The 23,937-nt window shown below is 41.5% G+C and overlaps 1 long non-coding RNA gene across 8 annotated transcripts in view; it reads right to left on the bottom strand.

Annotated features, from left to right (window-relative positions):
- Positions 1–22,466, bottom strand: part of LOC149123591 (uncharacterized) — a 134,393-nt gene extending 111,927 nt beyond the window's left edge. For 5 of the 8 annotated variants that reach the window (XR_016216973.1, XR_016216976.1, XR_016216972.1 and 2 more), the window contains exon 1: positions 21,458–21,961. This is a non-coding gene — a long non-coding RNA (uncharacterized LOC149123591). The other 3 variants (XR_016216975.1, XR_016216971.1, XR_016216970.1) reach the window with 3 other exon arrangements.
- Positions 22,467–23,937: the final 1,471 nt, after the last annotated feature.

Below are 23,937 nucleotides of genomic sequence, written 5' to 3'. Positions count from 1 at the left end.
TCACACCACTAAAATCAATGAATGCCTTTAACAACTACTTGGAAAACAAAGAGAATATTTTGCTATTAGTTAATTGAGAAAGAAATTGGTTAAAGAACTTATCACGGTAACTGAGATACCTAATCTTTCATCTCTTTCCAAATATGCCACTTGTCTCAGCATGCAGAAAAGGGTAAAGTTATACCTATTTAAATTGGAACCACTGCCTGATGAAGAGGTCATTCACATCTAGTTTTGGAACCACCCAAGTCCAGATACTCTTGAGTCCCAGTCCTTCAGGATAGAGAACCCTGGGTGTCGAGTAGTTCCATTACCATTTCCAGAGTACTGGTACTTGGCTTGGAAGCCATTCATGGCTCAGAAACTCTGACTTTGGCTCCGAATCCCTGACAGTGCATCAGTTTCTGGCTTTGATATATGATTTATTGAACCCAAGTCTCATTGTTTTCACTAGACTCATCCTGAACGCCCCTGTGATCTCTAACGTAGACTCGATCTGTCCTTGGACTTTCTGAACTTGAACCTGCATGTAAATTCTTTCCTGGTAAAAGAACTTCCTCTCACTCCTACCCAACCACTTGTAATTTGGCTTCAACAGTCTCCCAATCTTAAACAGAGGTTCTGCACCAGCTATTTGCCCTGTGCTACCCTCCACTATCACAGGAAGAGGAGTCCTACCAGGAATGCAGCTTGACCTGTTAGGGTTGAAAATCACTTTCCCTGGTACATTTCTCTTCCTTATTTCTTTCTCTTCCACAAATGAAAGCTAAATATGTAGAATTTATTAAGAGAGAAAAGGATGGGGAAGAAGAGGAAAAAAAGGAGAAGAAAAGAAAAAGGAGTAGGAGGTAAAGGAGTATGGGTGGAGATTGCTTCAAATGTCATTGCCTGTGAAGTGGTTAAACACCTACCTCTTGCTAAAAAGGAAGCTCAAGAAGTATAATGGTTTGTCACCAGTCCAAGACACACTCACCCCTCCTGTAAGTGTACACAGCAGAAAGAGTTTTTTTTTAAAGATTTATTTTATTTATTTGAAAGAGTTACAGAGAGAGGTAGAGAGAGAGAGAGGTCTTCCATCTGCTGGTTCACTCCCCAGATGGCTGCAATGGCCAGAGTTGCGCCGATCCGAAGCCAGGAGCAAGGAGCTTCTTCCAGGTTTCCCACGTAGGTACAGGGGCCAAAGGACTTGGGCCATCTTCTACTGCTATCCCAGGCCACAGCAGAGAGCTGGGTCAGAAGAGCAGCAGCCAGGACTAGAACCAGCACCCATGTGGGATGCCGGCACCTCAGGCCAGGGCTTTAACCCGCTGCACCACAGTGCCAGCCCCACAGTTTTAAAATTTCCACATTTACACTACAATATCAAGAAGCCTGAAGTGACAAAACTATGTTAGAGGTCCTCAAAAAAATCTATGGAAATGTGTAGTAAGAGAAAACTATGCATGTACTTCAAAAATTTTTGCACCAAATTTATCCTTTTAATTCCATTTTCCATGAACTTTTTGAAGGACCCTCAAATATAATATTGTAAAGACTATAAAGCAGTGACAAATATATCACCTTAATATATTAACAGTAGGATGAAATTAAAAATTTATTTAAAAAAAAGGTCAAGTGCACTAAACTGTGTGTGTGTGTGTGTATCTGGTGTCTGTGTGAGAGAGAGAGAAGCTAACGGGGATGAAGATAGACTGACAGGACAGATTTAAATTTCTAGAAGAAGCCTGAAACTCTTGCAATTTAGTGAGCTCTTTTGAAGAAAACACACACACAAATTATAAATGAGAGCTTATTTTAGGAATGAATATTCATTTAGAATGAGAATAGAAATCACGATAAATTATTATTATTATTTTTTTTTGACAGGCAGAGTTAGACAGTGAGAGAAACAGAGAGAAAGGTCTTTGTTTTTCCGTTGGTTCACTCCCTAAATGGCCACTATGGCCGGCACGCTGTGCTGATCCGAAGCCAGGAGCCAGGTGCTTCCTCCTGGTCTCTCATGCGGGTGCAGGGCCCAAGCACTAGGGCCATCCTCCACTGTACTCCCGGGCCACAGCAGAGAGCTGGACTGGAAGAGGAGCAGCGGGGACAGAATCCGGCGCCCCAACCAGGACTAGAACCTGGTGTGCCAGTGCTGCAGGCAGAGGATTAGCCAAGTGAGCCACGGCGCAGGCCTATATTACATTTTTAAAAACTGTTGAATACCACCTACATCACAGAAAATAAATGTTTATATTAATCAACTACCTGGAGAATCTTTAAAATACTTTTGGTTGCACTTTTTCTGATTTTTTTGTCATGACAATAATTTTGAAATGTAATATTTCTATAAAAAATAGAATCTAATCAATCTTCCAGCCTTATTAATATCTTTTTATTACCAATCATTTAGTCTTTTCTTTAACCTCTAACACTACTTACTGGTAGCATCTTCCAAATCCGAGGATGTCACTCTCAAGATTTGCTTGCATATAAGCTACTACAGATGCATCCACTATTTCTAATTCTGATGTAGATTTTGGGCCCTACAAACTCAAAAGAATTCTGATTAATTTTATTTCTTACTATTGCCATCAAAATGTAATTGTTCAGAACACTTGTGAATATATATGTCCATATTACAGTAAACTGGTAAAGGTAAGTAAAATGTTTCCCTGCATTCTCTAAGCTGTCCTCATAAGTTATTGAATCTGAGGAGAGGGCTATGAGAACTCCTGATATGTGGCCATGTTTCTGTTGATAATAACACAATGCCACAGACTGGATAAGCTATAAAGAAGTTTTCTTTGGCCCACAGTTCTGATCCAAGGTTAAGAGGTGATGGTGATAGCCTTTTTGGCCAAGTCCCAAAAATATCCCAGCCTCAGGAAGTGATTCATGGGGCAGTGCTGTGGCGTAGTGGGCTAAAGCCTCAGCCTGTGGTGCCAGAATCCCATATGTTCCTCTTCCAGTCCAGCTCTCTGCTATGGCCTTGGAAAGCAGTAGAAGATGCCCAAGTGCTTGGGCCCCTGTACCCCAATGGGAGACCCAGAAGAAATTCCTGGCTCCTGGCTTAGGATTGGTCCCGCTCGGGCCACTGCAGCCATTAGGGGAGTGAACCAGTGGATGGGAGACCTCTTTGTCTCTCCTTCTCTCTAACTCTACCTCCCAAAATAAATAAATATTTTTTTTTAAAAAAAAGGAAGTGATTCATGCTTTAGAAACCTTTTTTAACATCAGCAAAAGAGCCTACTGATGGTGAGAAGCCAAATGGAGAATAGATTACCTGTCCCAGCTCAGCCTACGCTGGACATCATGTAATCAGAGATGGGAAGTACTCATGTTTGTCTTCTCATTTCTCCTCCTCTTCTTAAAATGTTACCGGTATTCAGTCATGCGGGGACTCTATCCTGAAGACTTTATCTAATCCTAATTACCTCCCAAAGCCCCCACATCTAGGCATCATGGTCAAATTAAGACTCCATTCTCTTAATAACTCACAATGGGGATTAAACTCCAATGTGAGATTCAGAGAGGCCAAACATATTCAAGCCATAGCAGATCAAGTTGGACGGATGTATTGGGCTGGCACTGTGGCGCAGCGGGTTGAGGACCTGGCCTGCAGCACCAGCATCCCAGATAAGGGCTGGTTCAAGTCCACCTGTCAAGTCAGCTACTCCACTTCCGATCCAGTTCCTTTCTAATGCCCCTGGGAAAGCTGCAGAGGATGGCCCAAGTACCTGGGAAACCCAGAAGAAGCTCCTGGCTCCTGGCTTCAGCTTGGCTCAGCCGCGGTCATTGCAACCATTTGGAGAGTGAACCAGTGGATGGAAGAATTCTCTCTCTCTGTCTCCACCTCTCTCTGTAACTCTGCCTTTCAATAAATAAAATAAACCTTTTTTAAAAAGTGTGAATACCCTGGGCACAAACAACAGCCCTTGTGGCTGGCATTAGAAGTGAGCTGTTAACTCATGAGGTTTACACAAACTCCAGGTAGTTAGTGTCAGAACTGAATTAAATTATAGGATACTCACTGATGCCTAGCAAGTTGGAAAATCTGTTGACATGGGGAAAAAAATCCCCACACGCTTGGTGTCATCAGTTTTATGAGCAAAGAAACAATTTTCTTCTAAATATAAGAATGTGGTTTAAGACATGTATTTTTTATCTGATAGTATTGATTATAATCACTCTTTTTAAAGATTTATTTATTTATTTGAAAGGAAGAGAGAGAGAGAGAGAGAGAGAGAGATATCTTCTGATTCACTTCCCCAAATGGCTGTAACAGCCACGGCTGGGCTAGGCCAAAGCCAAGAGCCTCATCTGGGTCTTGCATGTGGGCGCAGTGATCCAAGGGCTTGGGCCATTTTCTATTGCTTTCCAAGGTGCATCAGCAGTGAATTGGATTGGAAGTGGAGCAGCAAGATGTTGAACCGGAGCCCGTATGGGATGCCAGCATCATAGGCAGTGGCTTGATCCACTGTGCCACAATGCCAGCCCATGTATTGCTGGCCTCTGAAATACTTTTGAATGTTGCTGTTGTCTGTGAACACCCTGGGTACTGCAAGACTGGTATAGCCCTGATTTCAGTGTCCAGGTGGGCTAAACCAGGATAAATAGCCCTTTGAATAACTCTGTCTCAGTAAACCTTATTTGCTGGGTAGGCCACAAATTGCAGGAGACAGTATCTCAAAGATCGAAACAATCACTGTATTATGAATGCACTATTACAATAACTAAAGCTGGATATCCTGAGCTGAAAGCTTAACTCTAATGGTAGTTCTTCAATGAAACATAGAAATTGGAACAAATGATGACAATAGACCCCAGAAACCAATCAACATGCTATATGACAAAAATTAAACGAGAGTTAAAATGTACATAAGAGGGATGACCAATTGTTGTAAAATAAATCATTTTCTATTATTAAAGAGATACATACAAACATTGTAATTTGCTATGAAAAATGAGATTGCCTCACTGAATAAAACTAAATGAGTGGGGCTGACATTATGGTACAGTGGATATCACTTGTGACACCAGCATCCCATATCGGAATGCCGGTTTGAGTCCTAGGTGCTTTGCTTCCAATCTAGCTTCCTTATAATGTGCCTGGGAAGACAACAGATGATGGCCCAAGTATATGGGCTCCTGCCACCCATGTGGGACACCAGGATGGAGTTCCTGGATCCTTGCTGCAGCCTGTCCTAGATAAGGCTGTTGTAGCCATTTGGGAAGTGAACCAGTGGATGGAAGATTCCCTCTCTGTCTCTCTGTCACTCTGCTTTTCAGATAGATAAACAAATCTTAAGAAAACCAAATCTATGAAATTTGAACAGTCACGAAGTCAAGATCCTGATTCTGAATACAGAAAAAGAAGTATAAATCTCCGGGACAGCATTTTAGGACTTACCCATTGTTTCTCATATGTCTGCCTCAAGTTATTGAAGGAAACATATTTGCTTTATATATGTATCTATTTCTTATGTGTATAATTAAGAACTTATTGAAGAAATATAAGACTGACAAACAATGAAAAGAGGTTACTTAAGCTGTTTGTCTTCAAGATAAAAACGTATCCAATCCTAGACAGAAGAGGTATCTCTTTTCTTCAAGATTTCTAGAAAATCACATTCAGAGCTATGCTTAGTATGAGTTCCAATGTGTAAATGTTCACATTAAAGATAAATTCATCCATCTAACTATATTATGAGTGATCTTGGTTCTTATTATGTTCTTTCTATAAAAAGTAAAGAGCAGCTTGTGCATAATCTTTTGCACACTAACCATTCACACAATTTTCTGAACTCTATCTCCAAGTTCTGCATTTTCCTTTCTGACCAGAAAAATTATATTTGCTTTGATGTTTTTCCCATATAACTCTTAATCCATTTTTTATGACTCTTCTCTTAATTTTATCCCATTTTAGTAGTGCAGTTCAGTTTAGCTCATCTTATATAAAAATTTATTGTATCAGTCAGTAGTGTGTTTGACTTCAAGTAATGGAATTCCTCAACAAACAGTATCTTAAACAAGAAAGGGGTTCGCTTCTGTCATGGAATAAAAATACAATGCTAAGTAATAAAGGGCAGGTTAATGGCTCAATGGTGTCACTAGGATCCATGCCAACCTCCATATTCCCCGTCTGCTTATCCTTAGCATGAAGCCCTTCGCCAGCATGCTTTTAATTCCTGTTAATGAAATAGCTGCTATACCTTCACAATTATATCCATATTAAATACAGAAAGATGCAGTAAAAGAGGTCTGGTGTTGTGGTGCATCAGGTTAAGTCACTGCCTGTGAAGCCAGCATCCCATAAGGGTGGGTAGAGTCCCAGATGTTCCACTTCTGATCCAGATCCCTGCTAACGCACTTGGGAAAGCAATAGAAAATGGAACCAAGTACTTGGGCCTTTGCCACCCACATGGAAGACTGGATAGAGTTCTGACTCCTGGCTTCAGCCTAGCCCAACCCTGGCCATTGTGGCCATTTGGGCAGTGAACCAGCAGATAGAAGATCTCTGTCTCTTTTTTGCTCGCTGTCTTTCCCTCTCTCTATAATTCTACCTTTCAAATATTTCAAACAAATAAATAAATCACTAAAAACAAGATGCACAAAAGGATGAAAATCCACTCATCAAGAAATGGAATCTATCTTCTTATTCATCGAATCTGGGTTGACCATAAGACTTGCTGATACCAATAGAATGTGAAGGAATTGAAGGTATTCCAGCCTCCAGAAGCCATTCATGCTATAGAAACCTGTTTTAACACCAGCAGAAGAGCCTGCTAGGTGATGAAAAGCCAAGTAGAGCAGAGATTAGCTGTCCCAGCTCAGGCCACATTGGAATAGTGAGCTCTCAATGACCCAGATCTAACAGCAGACACATGTGTGAGCCAACCAAAACTTAGAAGGATGCCAGTTGAATACTACATAAACTGATGACCTAAGAAATCATGAATTTAATGCAAAGAATCTTTACAAAGTTCATAGGAAATGTGTATTATGGAAAAGACAATATAGATTTATTTTTAAATTTTCAAAAGCATGAACTTTAAAAAAAGTTTGGGCAAAGAGAAACAGAGAGACAAACAGAGAGAGATTCCATTCATTGGTTGCTTAAAACAACCTAGGTTGGGTCAGACCAAAAATGGGAACCAGGAACACAATTCAGGTCTCCCATGTGGGTGGTTTTGGTTTTTCCATGAACTTTTTGAAATATCATCATAAATGGTTGTTTTAAGCCACTAAGGGTGTGCTTTTGTATAGCAAAAGTTACTAACACATGCGAGTTCTTCAGACTCTCACCATGACCACCCTTCACTACCCTTAGTTATCCTGATCCAGATGAATGCATTTCTATTCTGGCTGAATGCTGATGTATCATTCTTCACCAGCAGAATGTGAACAGTGCCATTAAGTTCTTCCTGTAAATGTGCTTTTATCAAGATAACAATGAACTGAAGTAGTTTTTTGTTGTTCATGTCCCACATCTTTGGCTCAGGTTAATTTTAGGGGAGCAGCCCACCTGGCACAGTTCTCTTTCTTGCCTTTTGTGGGGAGCAATCCGGACTAGACTAAGTTACTCGAATTAGGACTTATTCTATGCATCTGCTCTCCCACAATATGGCGCTGGGAAAGAAGTAAACAGCTTCCGCACAGCTGCCTCCAGTTCAACTAATAAATTGTAGGACTTGCTCCTGATTGGAGAGCAGCGTGCTCGGCGTGTGGGCAGCCGAGTTGGGATTGGCGGAGGAGGACTATATAGGAGGAGAGAGACGGCATGCACCAGGAACATCTATGGGGAACATCTAAGGGAACCCGTGCAGCCCCCGAGAGAGCCGGCCGGCGGTGTGCCGCTCCCCTGCAGAAGTGGGGAATGCGGCCAGGGGGAACTGCCCTTCCACGGAGGTGGAAGGGATAGTAGCCAACCCGGGAAGAACCAGCAGCAAACCCGGGGAGGGCCGAGCAGACAAAAGAACAGCGCAGGGTCCTGTGTCGTTCCTCCACGAAGAGGGGGAGCGACACCTTTAGTTGTTGTAAATGAAAGTTCTCAATGTACAAGGATACATCAAAAAATTCATGGAGGGGCAGGCATTTGGCATGGTGGTTAAGACACCACCCGGGATGCCTACATCCCACATCAGAGTGTCTGAGTTTGAGTCCTGGTCCCACTTGCCATTTCAGCTTCCTGCTCATGCACACTCTAGGAGGCAGCAAGTGATAGCTCAAGGAATTGGGTCCATGTCACCCACAAGGGAGACCTGGGTTGTGTCCCTGCCTCCCATTTTTGGCCTGATCCAACCTAAGTTGTTGTAGACATTTGGGACGTGAACCAATGGATGAGAGCTCTTTCTGTCTATCTCTCTCTTTGTCTCTTTGCTTTCCAAATAAAAAAACTTAATTGTGCTCATGGAAAATAAAAGCAAAATTGGTTTATTTTGGTGCAAAAAATGAAACCTACATATAGCTTCTTTATTAAAACACATTACCATGAATTTTTTGAAGATCTCTTGTAAAATAACCCTACAAACTTTAGAGAATAGTTATCAAACTCTAATTAACCTTAAATTTCCTCTCTGTTGGTTTAAGGTAGGGGAGGAATATTCTTCCTCCACCTTAGTGGATAGGTTTCACCCACAGCTTACTAACTGCCTCCAAAAATCTCTGTACAATCTCCAATAATAATAATCCTCCACAACTTCCTTGGGGTGCTGGGTTAATAATTTTAACTGACTTTAATTATCACAACCCTTCCAAATCCCACATCATGGTTTCCTACTTCACATAGGAATCTGAAACCTATTTCCATTTTATCATCATAGACTTTATTCTGAGGTGAAGTAGTCCCCATATGCAGACTGTAAATTTATCAGCAAATATTAGAATCATTTTGAGCCAGTAGTAGGGAGGTTTTCCAGAACTCAGAGCTTAACAAGAAGTACACCATATCTTAAATTTTAATCATAAAACTTTAAATTCACTTGAATATCATTTTCATCACTTGGGATTCAAAGCTACCTGAAGGACTGTAAACAAAATGTAATGAATGCTGGTGAGGAAGTGTCATAACATTGTGAGGACTCCTGGTGGGTGCTCTATGAAGCAGCTGCCCTACAATGTCTGTTCTTATTTAACATCTTCATTCATAAGGCAGAATAGGGAACAGACAGCTCTGTGATGAAATTCACAGATGGTACTCATTTGGGAGATAGTATGAATACCAGGGATATCAGGAAAATGATACAAAAGGACCTAGAGAAGGAATAACAATGAGTCTTGACTTTGAAAATGCAAAGCCACGTGTCTGAATGTAAAAAGAAATCTTCAACCTTTAAATAGAGGGTAGAAAACTGGAAGTCAATACTGAAAGTGACATCAAGCTGGATAATGAAGTTAACTTTATAAATGAGTGCTTAGAAATAGACTGGTGAATTTACTAGTCTATTTCTTATTTTTTTTCAGTCTGTGAAAGTTGAATTAATGTCCTTCCTATATGCTTCCATACCCTTAATTTGTTACATCATTTTTATAAATGACCATTTGATTTGTCTCTCCAACAGTCTGTAAGATTTTTGGGTACAGTGATCGGGTTACATTCATGGGTATAAATCTTGGGCCTGGTTCAGGGACTGGCATATAAAAGGCATGAGATAAATATTTCTTTAAGGTAAAAATGAACCAAAGGTGAAAAGTTATCAGGTAATACTTTGATATCAGGACCCTGCAAGAGAAGAGACAGAGAGTTAGAGAAGTTTGTAATAAAAATACTACTTTTCATTTGTATAGCTCTTTCATAATTACCATCAAAGAAAACAAAATAAAGACTTTTAACTGCCCTATTGCAAAGGTACAAAGGTACTAAATTCCTTCCAACGGGGATAAAACATTTGAGAATTATAGATGTTCTTTCTGATTTGTAAAATAAATGTATGTCATTTTGAGTGTTATATTAGACATGCAAGGTGGGGTAGCATACCATGCAAAAGGACACAGGAGGATGTGAAAGTTTACAACAGTGACACCCGTGCTTTCCAGACAGACTGATTTTTTTCTTACATATTTGATATTTGTAGATACAGCACACACAAATAAAGAGTTAAATAATTTCAAGAATGTCAAACATTTCTGAGACCAAATAAATTGAGTACTGGCTTGAAACTCAGATTTTGGAGACCCAGATTAAAAATCCACACTTCACTGACTTTTTACTTTTTCTAAGCCTACATGTGCTGGGCAAAAGAGTGATGTTTACCTCAGGAAGTACTGGTGAGGATTAAATATGAAAATCCAGCAAAGAACAGAGTTCAGTGCAAAGTATATTATCAGCTCTCCAGTGGTTTATCCTCCTTGTAATGTAATGGAACAATAACATGTTGACTTCCAAGAGCATCTTCCTGACCTTTAGAAACCAGATTTCCTTTGTACTGCCCCATCATCCTCCAAGGAGAACAGAGGAGGAGAGAGGGCAGAGCCTTCATTCCTCTTCCTTAAAATCAATGAGAAATGGATCATTCTGCTACTTCTAACTTCTGGAGGGCATGGGTTTATAAATTTCAACCCTGCCACGTTTAGCTCCTGTGTGTAAATCAGAATATGAAACAGATGATGTCTCCCCTCTGGTGGTTAGAGCAGGAGAGGCCATCAATTTCAAGCAGGAGGAGCAAAGAGTCTCCATACTTCTGAGTAATGGTCTTTAAGAGACAAATCTGTGCCACCAACAACAGCTCCACAAGGACAGTGTCAGGGAACACATGTGTTCCTTTCATAGAGAAAATTAGCTCAAAATAGTAATACTAGTGCAAATACGATGAATTGTAAGGATAAGCAGATATGCATTAATCTCACACTCTGAATTAATACCTCTGCATGAATAGATCTAGAACATCAGAGCTAGAAGAATATTGGCAAATATCCAGACCAGGTCTCTAATACAGACGTGACACAAGGACAATGGGATCCAGAAAGTTTGAATGACTTGTCTAAGATTATACAAATAATGCACGAATCATGTTTATATTAAAACTGATGATAACTCGATTCTATTGCAGAGTGGATGCTGTCTGTTAGACAAAGGAAGGAACTGAGATGTAGATGGGACTGTTTCTCCAGAGTTATCTATCGAGCAAACAGCACAACCAGGGTTGAAGTCTAGGTCATCTGAGGGAACACTACCACTTCATCTACAAAATTACTGTTTCATTTTTGGGAACCCCTATTACTCAGAAAAACAAGAGTGTGCAGGCAGTAGCACCAGCATTTTATCCTTGCCCGCTGAACATTTTAGTCCTGCCACACCGTTAGGGTCCTGCCTTGTCTCCAGAGTTTCCACTGCACCCTCCAGTAGGAATCTATATACAAGTACTAGGGAGAACAGGTACGTTCCTGGAAGACACTGATATGACTGAAGAATTGGTCTCCTTCAGGTAGAGCCGATGACGGATGTGAGAAACAACAGCCTCGCTTGCTCAACATTTCTTCCTCTGTCATTTTACTACTGTAGTTGAAAGGTCCCAAGACCCATTAATTTGTATTACACTTTAAATTTTTAATTAATTTATTGGAGAGAGAGAGAGAGAGAGAGAAACGACTCCCAACTACCGGTTTGCTCCTCCAAATGCAAACACCCTGGCTGGGGCCAAAGTTGGGGGCCAGGCACCTCAATACTCAGTCCAGGCCTCCCACTTAGGTGACAGAAACCCAATTACTTGAGCAATCACTCCTGTCCCCCAGCCCACTCTCGGCATGTTTGCATTAGCAGAAAGCTGGAGTCAGGAGCTAGAGCCAAGTGTTGAACCCAGGCACCCCCATATGAGACACAGGCCTCTTCACGGATGTCTTAACCACTAGATGAAACATGTGCCTCTGCATTATACTTTTGAAGGCTTTCAAATAGAAATGCCATTTTGGTGGGGTGATGCACTACTATTAATATTTATTAAATATTACAAATTGGCTTTTCAAATTAGCTCTATATTGAAATTAAGAAGCAACAGATAACTGTTGAAAATTATAGAGGGTGGGGCTACTGGACAGCTTTGGAAATCAAGGGAAGTCACATTAAGTAACCCGGGATAACCAGTTCCCCTACATTACAACCAAACCATCTGAGACCCACGGCTCTCAGTCACCCCAGCAGAAGAAGGGAGCCTGGGGAGTCTAGCATTAGCAATTAAAAGCTTTGGCCCAGAAATGACACATGTCATTTCAGCGCCCAGCCTGGTAGGCTACAGTTATCCTCATGGAGGCACATGGTTGCATAGTGCCTGCATTAGTGGAAGCCCAATGCATGTTTGCTGAGTGAATAAATGAAGTAATAAGCTAATAATTAAAAATAATAACTTATACATAGAATCGTTTCTATGCTCAAAACTGTATTTTACACACTTTTTTTTATTTAGTTCCTAACTGGACACAACTAGGTATATAGTTGGCTATGAGTACTGATACAAACACACTTTTATAATATATAATTTCAGTAAAATTTAAAATCATTATTTGAAATGCAGAGATCTTCCATCCTCTGGTTCACTCCCCAAATGGCTGTAATGGCTGGGGCTGGGCCAGGATGAATCCAGGAGTCAGGAGCTTCTTCTACGTCTCCCCAGTGTGGGGTGGAGGTAGTGGTTGAAGCACTTAGGTCATCCTCCACTGCCATCCCAAGAACATTAGCAGGGAGCTGCATTGGAAGTGGAGCAGTAGGGACTCCAACCAGTGCCCATATACGATGCTGGCGCTGTAGACCTGGGCTTTAACCCCCTTAGCCATAGTGCCGGTCCCATAATCATTCTTTTCTTTTGCAGCATCGGTTTAGAAAGGATAACTCAAAAGCCCTGAAGTCCTGCATTTGGTTTGCCTCATTTAGAAGCGATCCAAAGGAATTTGACAATGACATTAGGCATCTCCATCACGGCTTCATGGATCACTCAATGTGAGCTCACTTTCAAGTCCAAATCCACAAGTCCAGGTGCGTCTTAACTCTGAACCCTTTGAAGTTTACCCATCCTCATTTAATGTGATAATGTAATCTACATGTTCAGAATCCATCTGAGGGGCAGCACAGGGAAAGTGGCGTGCAGCACGGAGGAGGAACTGCCCTCAGCCGTGAAACCCTGCACGCATATGCATTTATCTTGGGCAGACACTGTTGTTTAAAAATAATCACAACCAGCTCTGTGACATTAACCTGCTTAGTTACTCCTGCATAAAACCACGAATGAAAATGAGGGCAAAGGTTGGCAGTGACTATGAGGATTATGATGTGTCTATGCTAACACTGTTTTATCCTGTCTATAGGAAAGCGGTGCCTATGTGCTAGACGCTTGGACTGATTTCTCATATTTTAATTCATATACTTGGGCTGTTGTTCCATAGAAAAGACTAGAATGCTGAATATTCTACTTAGTTTCCGATGCACCCAGATTGCCACTTAAATGCTCAGAAAAGACTTTGCTAGTACAGTGAGCTCCACAGAATTATGCAAAAAGCACCACTGACTCGTTTTATTTTCCTTGTCCTTCAATAGGTAAAAAGGTAAATATACTAATACACTTAATATGTGCCCTTCTGCTCAAAAAGAATCTGCATAATAACATGCCTCCCGGAAAAAGACAAAAGAGAAGAAAACTCATTCAGAAAAAATAAAAGGGGAGAGGACCAAGCATTGAGGCTGGAGGGGGAAAAATAAAAGAAGCTGAAAAAATAGAATTTACATAATGAGCAAAGGAAAAAAGGTTCAAGGCTTTTTTTATTCCTATGCTTGCTCTTCCTTAGAATGCCTTAAGGATTAAGATAGACATTAGTCATGTTCATACCAAATATAAGGGGAGCAGCCGTGGGATATCCTTTCCTTTTATTCCTCCAGAAACAAGCAATTATTTCTTATCTATGGGAGAAATCATTAGGGGTCGGGGAGAAGCACACAGCAGAAACAAAACAAAGAAGAAGAAATGTTCCATAAACCCTAAGGAAGTCGAGTCTTCTTTAGGATGGCTTTGTTTGTTACCATGAAGCAGCTCTGCCAGGTCGTCTTAGAATCTTTTGAATCCTTTCTTGCCTGGGCTTCCCCTTCAAATAAGAAGCAGTTGCCGATAACAAAATGACATTTATCAAAACCTACACAAAATGGGAGCTGTTTGTACAACAATCAATCTGTTCAGGCTGACTACAACAGACAAAATGAAGCTGGGAAACCTCAAACAGTTCTATTTTGTGAGGTGAATAGCTCCAGTATTCCCCCACCTTTTCACAGTGGTACAGAGATTACTACTGTGGTTTTAATACTGGGTCAGGAATCTGTGTCTCAGCTTCCATGATAGACTCAACTGACTCTTTTGTGTCCCTGTGGTCACATACACCTCTCCTTTGTAACACTAACGACCACTAGAATTCCACATTGACTCAGATGATTATTTTAGTAATGCCTTCTCTATTCACTTGCTTCCCTGGGGACAGGGGACGTGCCACTTATTGGTTTACCATGGTGTCCTCATCTTTGAGCACAGGTTCTGGTGCATGGCAGACATTCAATCATTATGAATTCATTCATGAAGGTAGATAAAAGTATTAATTAGTCAAAGTCTGGGACCAAGACTACATATACTCCCTTACCAACTCTTAATTCTTTATTAATTTTATTCTTAATTTTTTTACAATTATTTACTTGAAAGAGAGAGACACACAGAAATAGAGAAAATCTTTTTTAAAGATTTATTTATTTGAAAGTCAGAGTTACAGAGAGAGAGAGAGAGAGAGAGAGAGAGAGAGAGAGAACGCAAGGTCTTCCATCTGCTGGCTCACTCCCCAAGTGGCTGCAATGGCTAGAGCGGAGCCAGGAACCTTCATCAGTTCATGAGTTACTCTCATGTGAGTAACAGGGGCCCAAGCACTTGGGTCATCTTCTGCTGCCTTGCCCAAGCCATTAGTGGAGAGTTGCTTTGAAAGTGGAATAGCCAGGACACGAACCGGTGCCCATATATGATGCTGGTGTCGCAGACAGTGACTGTATCTGCTATGCCACAATGCTGACCCCAAGAGAAATTTCTTCCAGGTGCTGGTTCACTCCTCAGTGCTCACAACAGCAAGGGCTGGGCCTGTCTGAAGCCAGGAACCGGGAACACAATCCAGGTAGGTGACAGGGACTGAAGGACTTTAACTATTACTTGTGTCTTCTGGAGCGCTATCAGCAGAAAGATGAAACTGGAAGTAGAGCTGAGACTCAGACCCAGTTATTTTGATACGGGATGTGGGCATCCTAATTGCTACACCAAGTGCCCATCCTCCAACTCTTATTTCTGTTCACCACACTCTTCTTATTCTACGATCTCTCTACCCAAGGCGTCTGTCTTAAGTAACTTCTCCTTATATAGGTAAATTTCATTTTTAGGATGGTTTTATATTTACAGAAAAATTTGCTAATATAACACACTGTGAACCAAGTTTTGCCCATTATTAACATCTTACTCTAGGCTGTTACAATTAATGAACCAATATTGGCACATTATTATCATTAACTAAAGATGTATTTTATTCAAACTTCCTGTTTTTACCCTAATATCATCTTTCTATTTTGAGATCCTAACAAAGATATCACATCACATTTAATCACCATGTCTCCTTAGGCTCCTCTTAGCTGTAACAATCTTTCAGACTGTCCTTATTTTTCATTCTCATGAAAAATAGTTTCGAGGAGAACTGGCCAGATATTTCACTCAATGTTCCTTTACTCAGATTGATCTGTAGTCTTTCCCATGATTAGATTAGGGTTATGGGATTTTTTTTTTGGGGGGGGGATCACAGCAGGAAAACTATTCTCACTGGATTGTATTCATGCTATCAGCACGCTATCACTCTTGCTATTGACCTTGATCACCTGGCTCAGGTAGTGTTTCTCAGATTGCACTACCTTGTGTGGCAACATTTAAGGAATGGGCAGTTGTCCACATTGTTGAGAGTGGAAGGTCTCATCATTATTTGGAATTCTTCTATCTGGGAGATTTAGCTCTTCTTCTTCATTTATTTATTTGATTCTTTATATTATTGGGTCTCACAAATATTTATTTCATATTTAAGTTTATAATCTAATAGTATATATATCTATATAGTATCTAATAGTATATAATCTAATCTAATAAATTTTTTTTTTGCTCAAATTGTTCCAGATTTGGCCATATGAACTCTTTCAGTTGTCTTCTGGGTCTCTCTGATATATTCCCATCATTGTGATTTTTTTTGAGCATTTGTTTACTTTATCACACTACAAGGTGTTAAAGGCTATTCCTGCATATTTTCTCCTGTATATTTCTGACATGAGACCTGGAATCAAACATTTCAACCACTTCTTGAAGGAGCCTGCTATAGTTTGCATGATGGTGTCCTCTTCAAAATGGACATTGATACATAATCCCAAGTGTAAAGTAGTAAGAGGTGTGGCCTGGGGCCGGCATTGTGGTATAATACTCAGGTAAAGCTGTTGCACTACTAGCATCCCATACGGGTGCCAGTTCCTGTCTGGGCTGCTCCACTTCCAATCCAGCTCCCTGCTACTGGCCTGGGAAAAGCAGCAGCAGATGACTCATGTGTTTGGGCCCCTGCCACCCCTGTGGGAGACCCTGATGAAGCTCCTGTCTTCAGGCTTTGCTTGGCTCAACACTGGCTACTGAGGCTCCTTGGGTGGTGAACCAGCAGATGTAAGATTTCTCTTTGTCTCTCTGCAACTCTGATTTTCAAATAAATAAATTGAAGAAAGAAGGAGGGAGGGAAGGAGGGAAGGAGGGAAGGAGGGAAGGAGGGAAGGAGGGAAGGAGGGAAGGAGGGAAGGAAGGAAAGAAGGAAGGAAGGAAGGAAGGAGAGAGAAAATTTAAAAAATAAATTAAATGAAAAGAAAAACAGATGTAACTTTGGAAGTCGATCGAGTCAGAAGAGCTCTGGCCTCATGTATGAGATTAGTGCCCTAAAAAAGACTAGAAAGAGGCTTGTACTGTGGTGCAGTTGGTTAAGCCATGACCTGCAGCTCAAGCATCTCATATGAGCACTGGTTCTAGTCCCAACTGCTCCACTTCTGATCTGACTCCTTGCTAATGTGCCTGGGAAAGCAGTGGAAGATGGTCCAAGTCCTTGGGCCCCTGCACCCACGTGGGAAACAGGAGGAAACTCCAGGCTCCTGGCTTCAGCCTGGTACAGCCCCAGTCATTGTAGCCATTTGGGGAATGAACCAGCAGATGGAAGATCTCTCTCTCTCTCTCACTTTTTTCCCTTCTCTCGCTGTGTAACTCTGCCATGAAATAAATAAATAAATCTTTAAAAAAAAAAAAGGGACTAGAGGTTAATAGAGTGCTCTCTTGCTTTTCCACCCTCCACTGGGTGAGGATACAGCAACAAGGTACCATCTTGGAAGTAGAGAACAGATCTCACAGGACACAAATATTGGTGCCTTGATCTTGGACTTCCTAACCTCCAGAACAGGAAGAACATAATTTCTGTTGTTTATAAATTACCCAGTCTGTAATAGCAGTGTACATTAACTAAGGCAGAGTTCTTGTTCCTTTTATTAAATGCTAGTAAGGAGCCAGCATTGCGCAGTGGGTTAAGCTGCCACCTGCAAAGCTGGCTTCCGATAACAGAGCACCAGTTCCAGTCCCAGCTGCTCTGATTTTGATCTAGCTCCCTGCTAATGTGCCCGCGCAAGCAGCAGAAGATGGACTCAGTTCTTGGGGCCCTGCCACCCACATGGGAGACCTGGATAGAGTTCCAGGCTCCTGATTTAGGGCTGGCCCAGCTCTGGCATTTGCTGTCATTTGGGGAGAAAACCAGCAGATCAACAATATAAATAAATCTTTAAAAATTTTTAAAACCAACATCTTAGTACTAGGTATGCTAATGGTGACTGGAGTTTTGGTGTAAATTTCTTTTCAGCTGAAAAAACCCAAGGAAATATTATGTATATACAGATACATGCACACATTTACCTATGGATACTTCTGTATGTAACCACCTTTATATATTTTAGGCAAAACGTGTATGCTCACTGATGTCTCCAATTCCAGTCCATTACACTACAGATCATTCTACTCTCATGCCCTTGCTTTTCTGTAAGTAAACTCCCACTCCAGCAGTGAGAAATCTAGCTCCTACCCTCTGCCCTCCATTTACTTAATTGTTCAATTCCAGCACACGTGTATAGCAATATCAGAATTTTTAACGCACATCCCTGTGGGATATCAGCTGGATTACATGCTCCGTCCCTTTGGGAGGAGGGGATCTTTCTTTCTGCTGTGAAGCTATTTGCATGGAAATGCCGGCTGCCACGTTGCCACCCACTGGAGGGAAGGGAGAATCTTACTGAAAAGAAGCCAACCATCAAGAGAGAAGGAAGCACAGCCAAGTCTGGGCCCTGAATCCACCTCTGCCACAAACCAGCTTCTTCTGCACTTTCCCATTATTGCAGTCAACCTGATTACCCTCCTTTTTTTTTTTTTTTTTTTATAAGCCAGTCTGTTACTCCTACTTGTTTCAAAGAAATTCTGACTAATACAATTACTGAGCAAATTCTAGTAACACAGTCACAGATAAAGCTTCCTGCTCCAACTCGGAAGTGCAGACCTCCTAACTCTGCTGTTATATGTGGTGAAGGCACATCGGAGACAGAGAATCTGCTTCCTAGAATTAGAAGACTTGCATCCAAGTCTTTCTAACAGTGAGTCATTAGGTAGTCTCTGAGCAGGTTACCCAGTCCTTGAGCTTTATTTCAATCCACTGCAAAATGGAAATTATGTGAAATGTCTTGAATATTGTAAGAAATAAGGGATGACCTACATGGAAGTACCTACCAAAGTACCTAGCCTATAGCAAGCACTCCATAAGCAGCTGTATGCCACCCTGCATTGTGCCAAGAAAAGCATATTAATCAAATGGTTTTCTGAACTGTAAGCCTATTTCAGCAACTATTAATTACGCAAATATTAGGTGCTGGTCATTGTATCAGGAGGTTTACCTGATGGCCCCATAATGTATCCATTTCATCTAAGAGGGAAAAGGTCTCTGAGAGTCAGAGAAACTTAACCTAAAGGCAAACAGCTTGTAAGTGGCAGATACAAGATTTAAATCAGAGTCTAGGGATAATTGAAGCCCAAACTGTTTCCTCTGTCTTGCAGTTGCCTCACAGATAAACTGCTCATATGCTAAAAACATCTCCTGGCTAAACCACCTATTCAGGGAAGCCAAGTTTACCCCCATTTAACTGATAATCAGGAACAACTGGAGGGCATTTTTAAAATATTATTACTATTATTATTTTTACTTTGGAGAAGATTTCTGAAACTCTACATTTGGTAGGACTCAGGTCCTACCATGATTCAGTAGAAGTGAAGAAAATGCTTCCCTATACACAATTCCTGCTTTTTTATTAAAAGAAGAGAGGGAAAAGTACCTGTATTTCATTATGAAACCTCCCCATTATACCCAATTAATCTGAATTTTTAAAAGAAGCTTCTCAATAATGAGCATGATCATGGGGAAGAAGGCATATGATATGATGGCTTTATATTCACCATGGTCCCCATGCCTAAGGAGATTGAATGCTTAAATGAGCAAAACAGCAACATATCGCTAAAGAGTTCCCTCATTGTGGCTTGTCCATCAGTAACAGATATTTCCACCGGAAGTACAGTGACACATGCCGTGTTTGCCCAGCGTGATTCTGTAGAGTAAAGCCAACTGCATTCTTCTCTCCCCTCAGAGCCATGTTTGAGCTGGTCTGCTATCCTCACTGGAACTGCAATTTAACACAATTTCCCGTCCATTTCACTGATTGCAACTATTTAGGACATTCTCAAAGAAAGATGATTGCAACTTGCTGGTTCTTAATGCTTAATTTATTTACATGCATGCCTGCTACAGAGTGATTTTATTCATCTCCCAAATGATGACATAAAATCATTGAAAAATGATGGGTAATAAACAGGGCTATTCTGCCGCAATCCTCAGTGGAGAACAACACCCACCGTTCCTTCTAACACTGCTTGACCTGTGTTCCACTGCTGTTAAGACCCAGCTGTAATGAAGGCAGTGCGGGCATAAAATTCTTTTATTGCTACTTTGTTCTGACAATACTTGCACAATAACAGGATTTTTTAGTTAAAATAAAAACTCATACCAAATTGGTATTTTTGTGTTGGTAACTGAAGCAAAACCACATATATTTCCTCTTTTTCTTTCCTTTCTTTCTGTTAAAGAATACCATATTAGTTGGAAGAAAGGGTGAATTTTTGGAGCCATGACTGCATTCTAATTGTCTCTTCTGCTGTTGCCTGGGCAAGGCTATTCACATGAAGCTGAACAAATGCCACATTTGCATTTCTGATAAGCTCTGGAATTTTCTGCATTTCTTTGGCAATTCTCATTTCTGTGAGAACACCTGAAAGTTACTTAAATTAGTCTACCAGGATTACTCCAGAATGGCAGGGGGCAAGATGGAGTTTTCATCTCCAAATTACAACAAGAACTGACTCAGCAGAAAGAACTCTGTCCTTTTTATTTGGGGATTAGAATAAGAGACAATAAAGTTAAAAGGAGAAAAGTGAGTGTCTTTTTATTTCCCTAACACAACAACAGAGGTGAACTGGTGCCAGCAGGCAGGCAGGGGGTATTAACCCACATCCCAGAAGGCGGGATGCATTACAGAGTATACTCTCCCTCCTACTTCTGATCTTAAGAGCGTCCAGCAGCCTTCGTTCTATTTTTTAAATGCAAGGTCCTTTTTATTTTTTATTTTTTTGGTTTTTTAGCCAAAAGAAAATCCACAATCATGCTGCCTCTTTCAAAATCACATTATTATGTTATTATAAATAAGGACTAGATATTTCTCTTCAAGGAGGCTGCCGAAGGATTGCCTTGAAAGTACTGTTTGTACTGCAGTTATTGGAACCTCAAATGATGTTTGGTTCCCAAAAGAGGGCAGTGAGGAAAAAAATCAAAAGGTAGCTGAGCATTCCATCCCCAACCTCGTGACCGCCTTGGAGAACACAATCATCACTGTAAGATTTTCTAACTTACTTCGACTAAAAGCCAAAGTAGCATGACTTTGAAAATTAAAGAGCAAGCAGAGAAGCGCAATGGAACCCTTATTTCAGAATTACACATCTCATTTCTTTCCCTTTCTAGCTTTCAAAGGATTCAAACTCAGAATAAGGCAGATCTGGTTTCACTAGCGTAAGGATCACTGTTGCTTCCCACACTCAGTCTGGAAGAGTAGGCTTTACTGAATGACAGATTATGAATGTCTCATATCCCCCCCTCCACCCCACCCCAATACCAAAAACCTTTCTGTAGTTTTGCCTAAATGTCAGACCCAAATGAAGGACATGGTTGTTTGGGGAACAATATGAAACAACAAGGAATGTAGATGTTTAATATATAAGTGAGCTTTTCGACAGTACAATAGGCAACCAACTTCATAACAAGAAAAAGTTTATTTGCTCACCATTTTGGAGGTTCAAGTTGAAGACTGGGTGACGTCCATGATTCGGTCTCTGATGAGGATGGTTGATGGTAATGGCAGAACACACACGAAAGAAGGATCACAGGCGAGCCAGGAAGCAGAGAGAGTGGCTGCACCCAATGCAGGCTTTATTACCTACCCTTCCTCAAGAGCTGTCTAAAGAGGGCAGGACCCCAGGGGCCCAAGGACCGCCCAGAAGGTTCCACCTCCCAAACACCGTACTGCATTAAGTTTCCACCTTCCTAGTACCACTAACACAACTTGGGGTTTAAACTTCTGCGTGTGTTTGGGGGCTACATTGAATTTAAACTATAGTCCTGGGTCTACAAATGCTTCAGTCAAGAAAAGATACTGGAAAAACACAGGGCAAAAGGTATATACTACAGATTGCCTTGAAAGAAAAAAAATAATTCTGAAATAGAGAGTGGAGGACAGAAAACAGGGGCTATCGGTTAGCAAATCCATACTGTCCCTCTCCTTTGCCGTGCTTGCCTGGCGTTTTCTCCTCATGCTCTACAACCCTTTGTTCTTTCACAGAAGCAAGGAACGATCCAAAATGATTGTTCCCACCTGGAGAAAGACGGGGTCAATTCCCACGTGAGCCTCGGAACAGGTGCATCAGGCCCACCCACATCCTTCAGGGAGTAGTTGTGAATCAGAAATACCTGCCTGTTTCGGGTAAAAGACAGTTCCATGTACTAATTCCTGGAACCTGTGAATGTTAACTTATTTGGGAAAACATGTCTTTGCGGATGCCAATAAGTTAAGATCATGAGATACAGTCGTCTGAATTCTTCAAGTGGCTGCCAGATCTAGTGATGAGTATCTTTTCAAGAGACACATGAGGAGAAGAGACAGAAGAGGAGGTGATAAAAAGTAGAGGTGGGCCAGTGCACGGCTCACTAGGCTAATCCTCCGCCTTGCAGCGCCAGCATACCGGGTTCTAGTCCCGGTTGGGGTGCCGGATTGTGTCCCGGTTGCCCCTCTTCTAGTCCAGCTCTCTGCTGTGGCCAGGGAGTGCAGTGGAGGATGGCCCAAGTGCTTGGGCCCTGCACCCCATGGGAGACCAGGAGAAGCACCTGGCTCCTGCCTTCGGATAGACGCAGTGCGCCGGGCACAGCGCGCCAGCCGTGGCGGCCATTGGAGGGTGAACCAATGGCAAAGGAAGACATTTCTCTGTCTCTCTCACTGTCCTCTCTGTCTGCCAAAAAAATAAAATAAAATAAAATAAAAAAGTAGAGGTGGAGTGGAGTGATGTGGCCACAAACCATGGAACACCGAGGATTGTTGGTAGGAGCATGGCAGAGGCCAATAAAAGGGGGGAGGGGGAGAGTTCTCCCCTAGATCCTCTAGAGGGAGTACAGTACTGTGAACAGCTTGATTTCGGACCTCTGGTCTGCCTCCACAACACTGAGAGAATGTTTTCTGTTGTTTCAAGCTGCCTGGTTTGTAATAATCTGCTGCAGCAGCCCTAGGAAACTAAAACACCCAGGGGATATAAAGTTCCCATATCCTGGCCTCACTCCAGAGCAATTAAATAAGATTTTCTGTAGGTGGACCCTGAGTCTAGGTTTCAGTAAGTTTTAAATCTCTCCCAGGTGATTCCAATGTACATGAGAGTTGAGAAACACTGATTTGGAGTTCAGGCTATTGAACCTGCTTATTAATTAAAATCACTTCCATCAAGACTCTGAAGCAGTCTTGACTTGGGAAAAGTTGCCTTTGTGTATCCTTGTCAGCATTATTTTTCCATAATTGCTCACTTAATATAATCATACTGCAATGGCAAAAGCAATAAGAGCTAATATACTTACTGAGAGCCTACTAGGTGCAAGTAGTGGTTATAAAAGGATACTAAGGCCAACTTGGTCCCTGCCCAATGAAACTGACAGGCTGGGCTGGGAGATAAACATGCAAATGGGCAATTATAATATTCAGTGATGTGCTAACCGTGGGGAAAGTACAGAATATGTTGAAAGCTCGTGGGGACTGGGTACTTGACCCAGAGTTGGCACAGGGGAGATCTGTAGAGGAAAGGGCACCTGAGCTAGAACAAGGAAAATAAAAACCCAGCTAAAAATGGACTTCCCAGGTGAAGTCAGGTTAAAGGAGTCCCAAAAAGACAGAATAAATAGCATGGGTGAAAGCAAACAGTAGAGTTTGACCAACTACAGCCCACCTGAATCTACATTTCCATCAATTGCCTCCCACCTCCCATGTGTGGGTTTTATTGTAACACAGCCATACCCATTCATTTCTGTGTTGCGTGGTTGCTTTGGCACCACAAAAGCAGAGAAGTGTAGTTGGCCTGGAAAACCCAAGAACATCTGGCCATTTACAAGAAGAGTTTGTTTGCCCATGATCTAGGGCCAGGCAGAAGATTTGGAGTTACAATAGGCTGGAATTTTGAGTGTCTACAGGAGAGTGTCATGGAGAGAAGTACTACACAGAAACTGAACAGC

The sequence above is a fragment of the Oryctolagus cuniculus genome, chromosome 11 (assembly GCF_051225735.1).
Source record: "Oryctolagus cuniculus isolate XC-2025 breed Fujian yellow rabbit chromosome 11, ASM5122573v1, whole genome shotgun sequence".
NCBI classification, from domain to species: domain Eukaryota; kingdom Metazoa; phylum Chordata; class Mammalia; order Lagomorpha; family Leporidae; genus Oryctolagus; species Oryctolagus cuniculus.
Note: the sequence above shows the minus strand (reverse complement) of the source record. Positions and strands in the feature narration are given on the sequence as shown.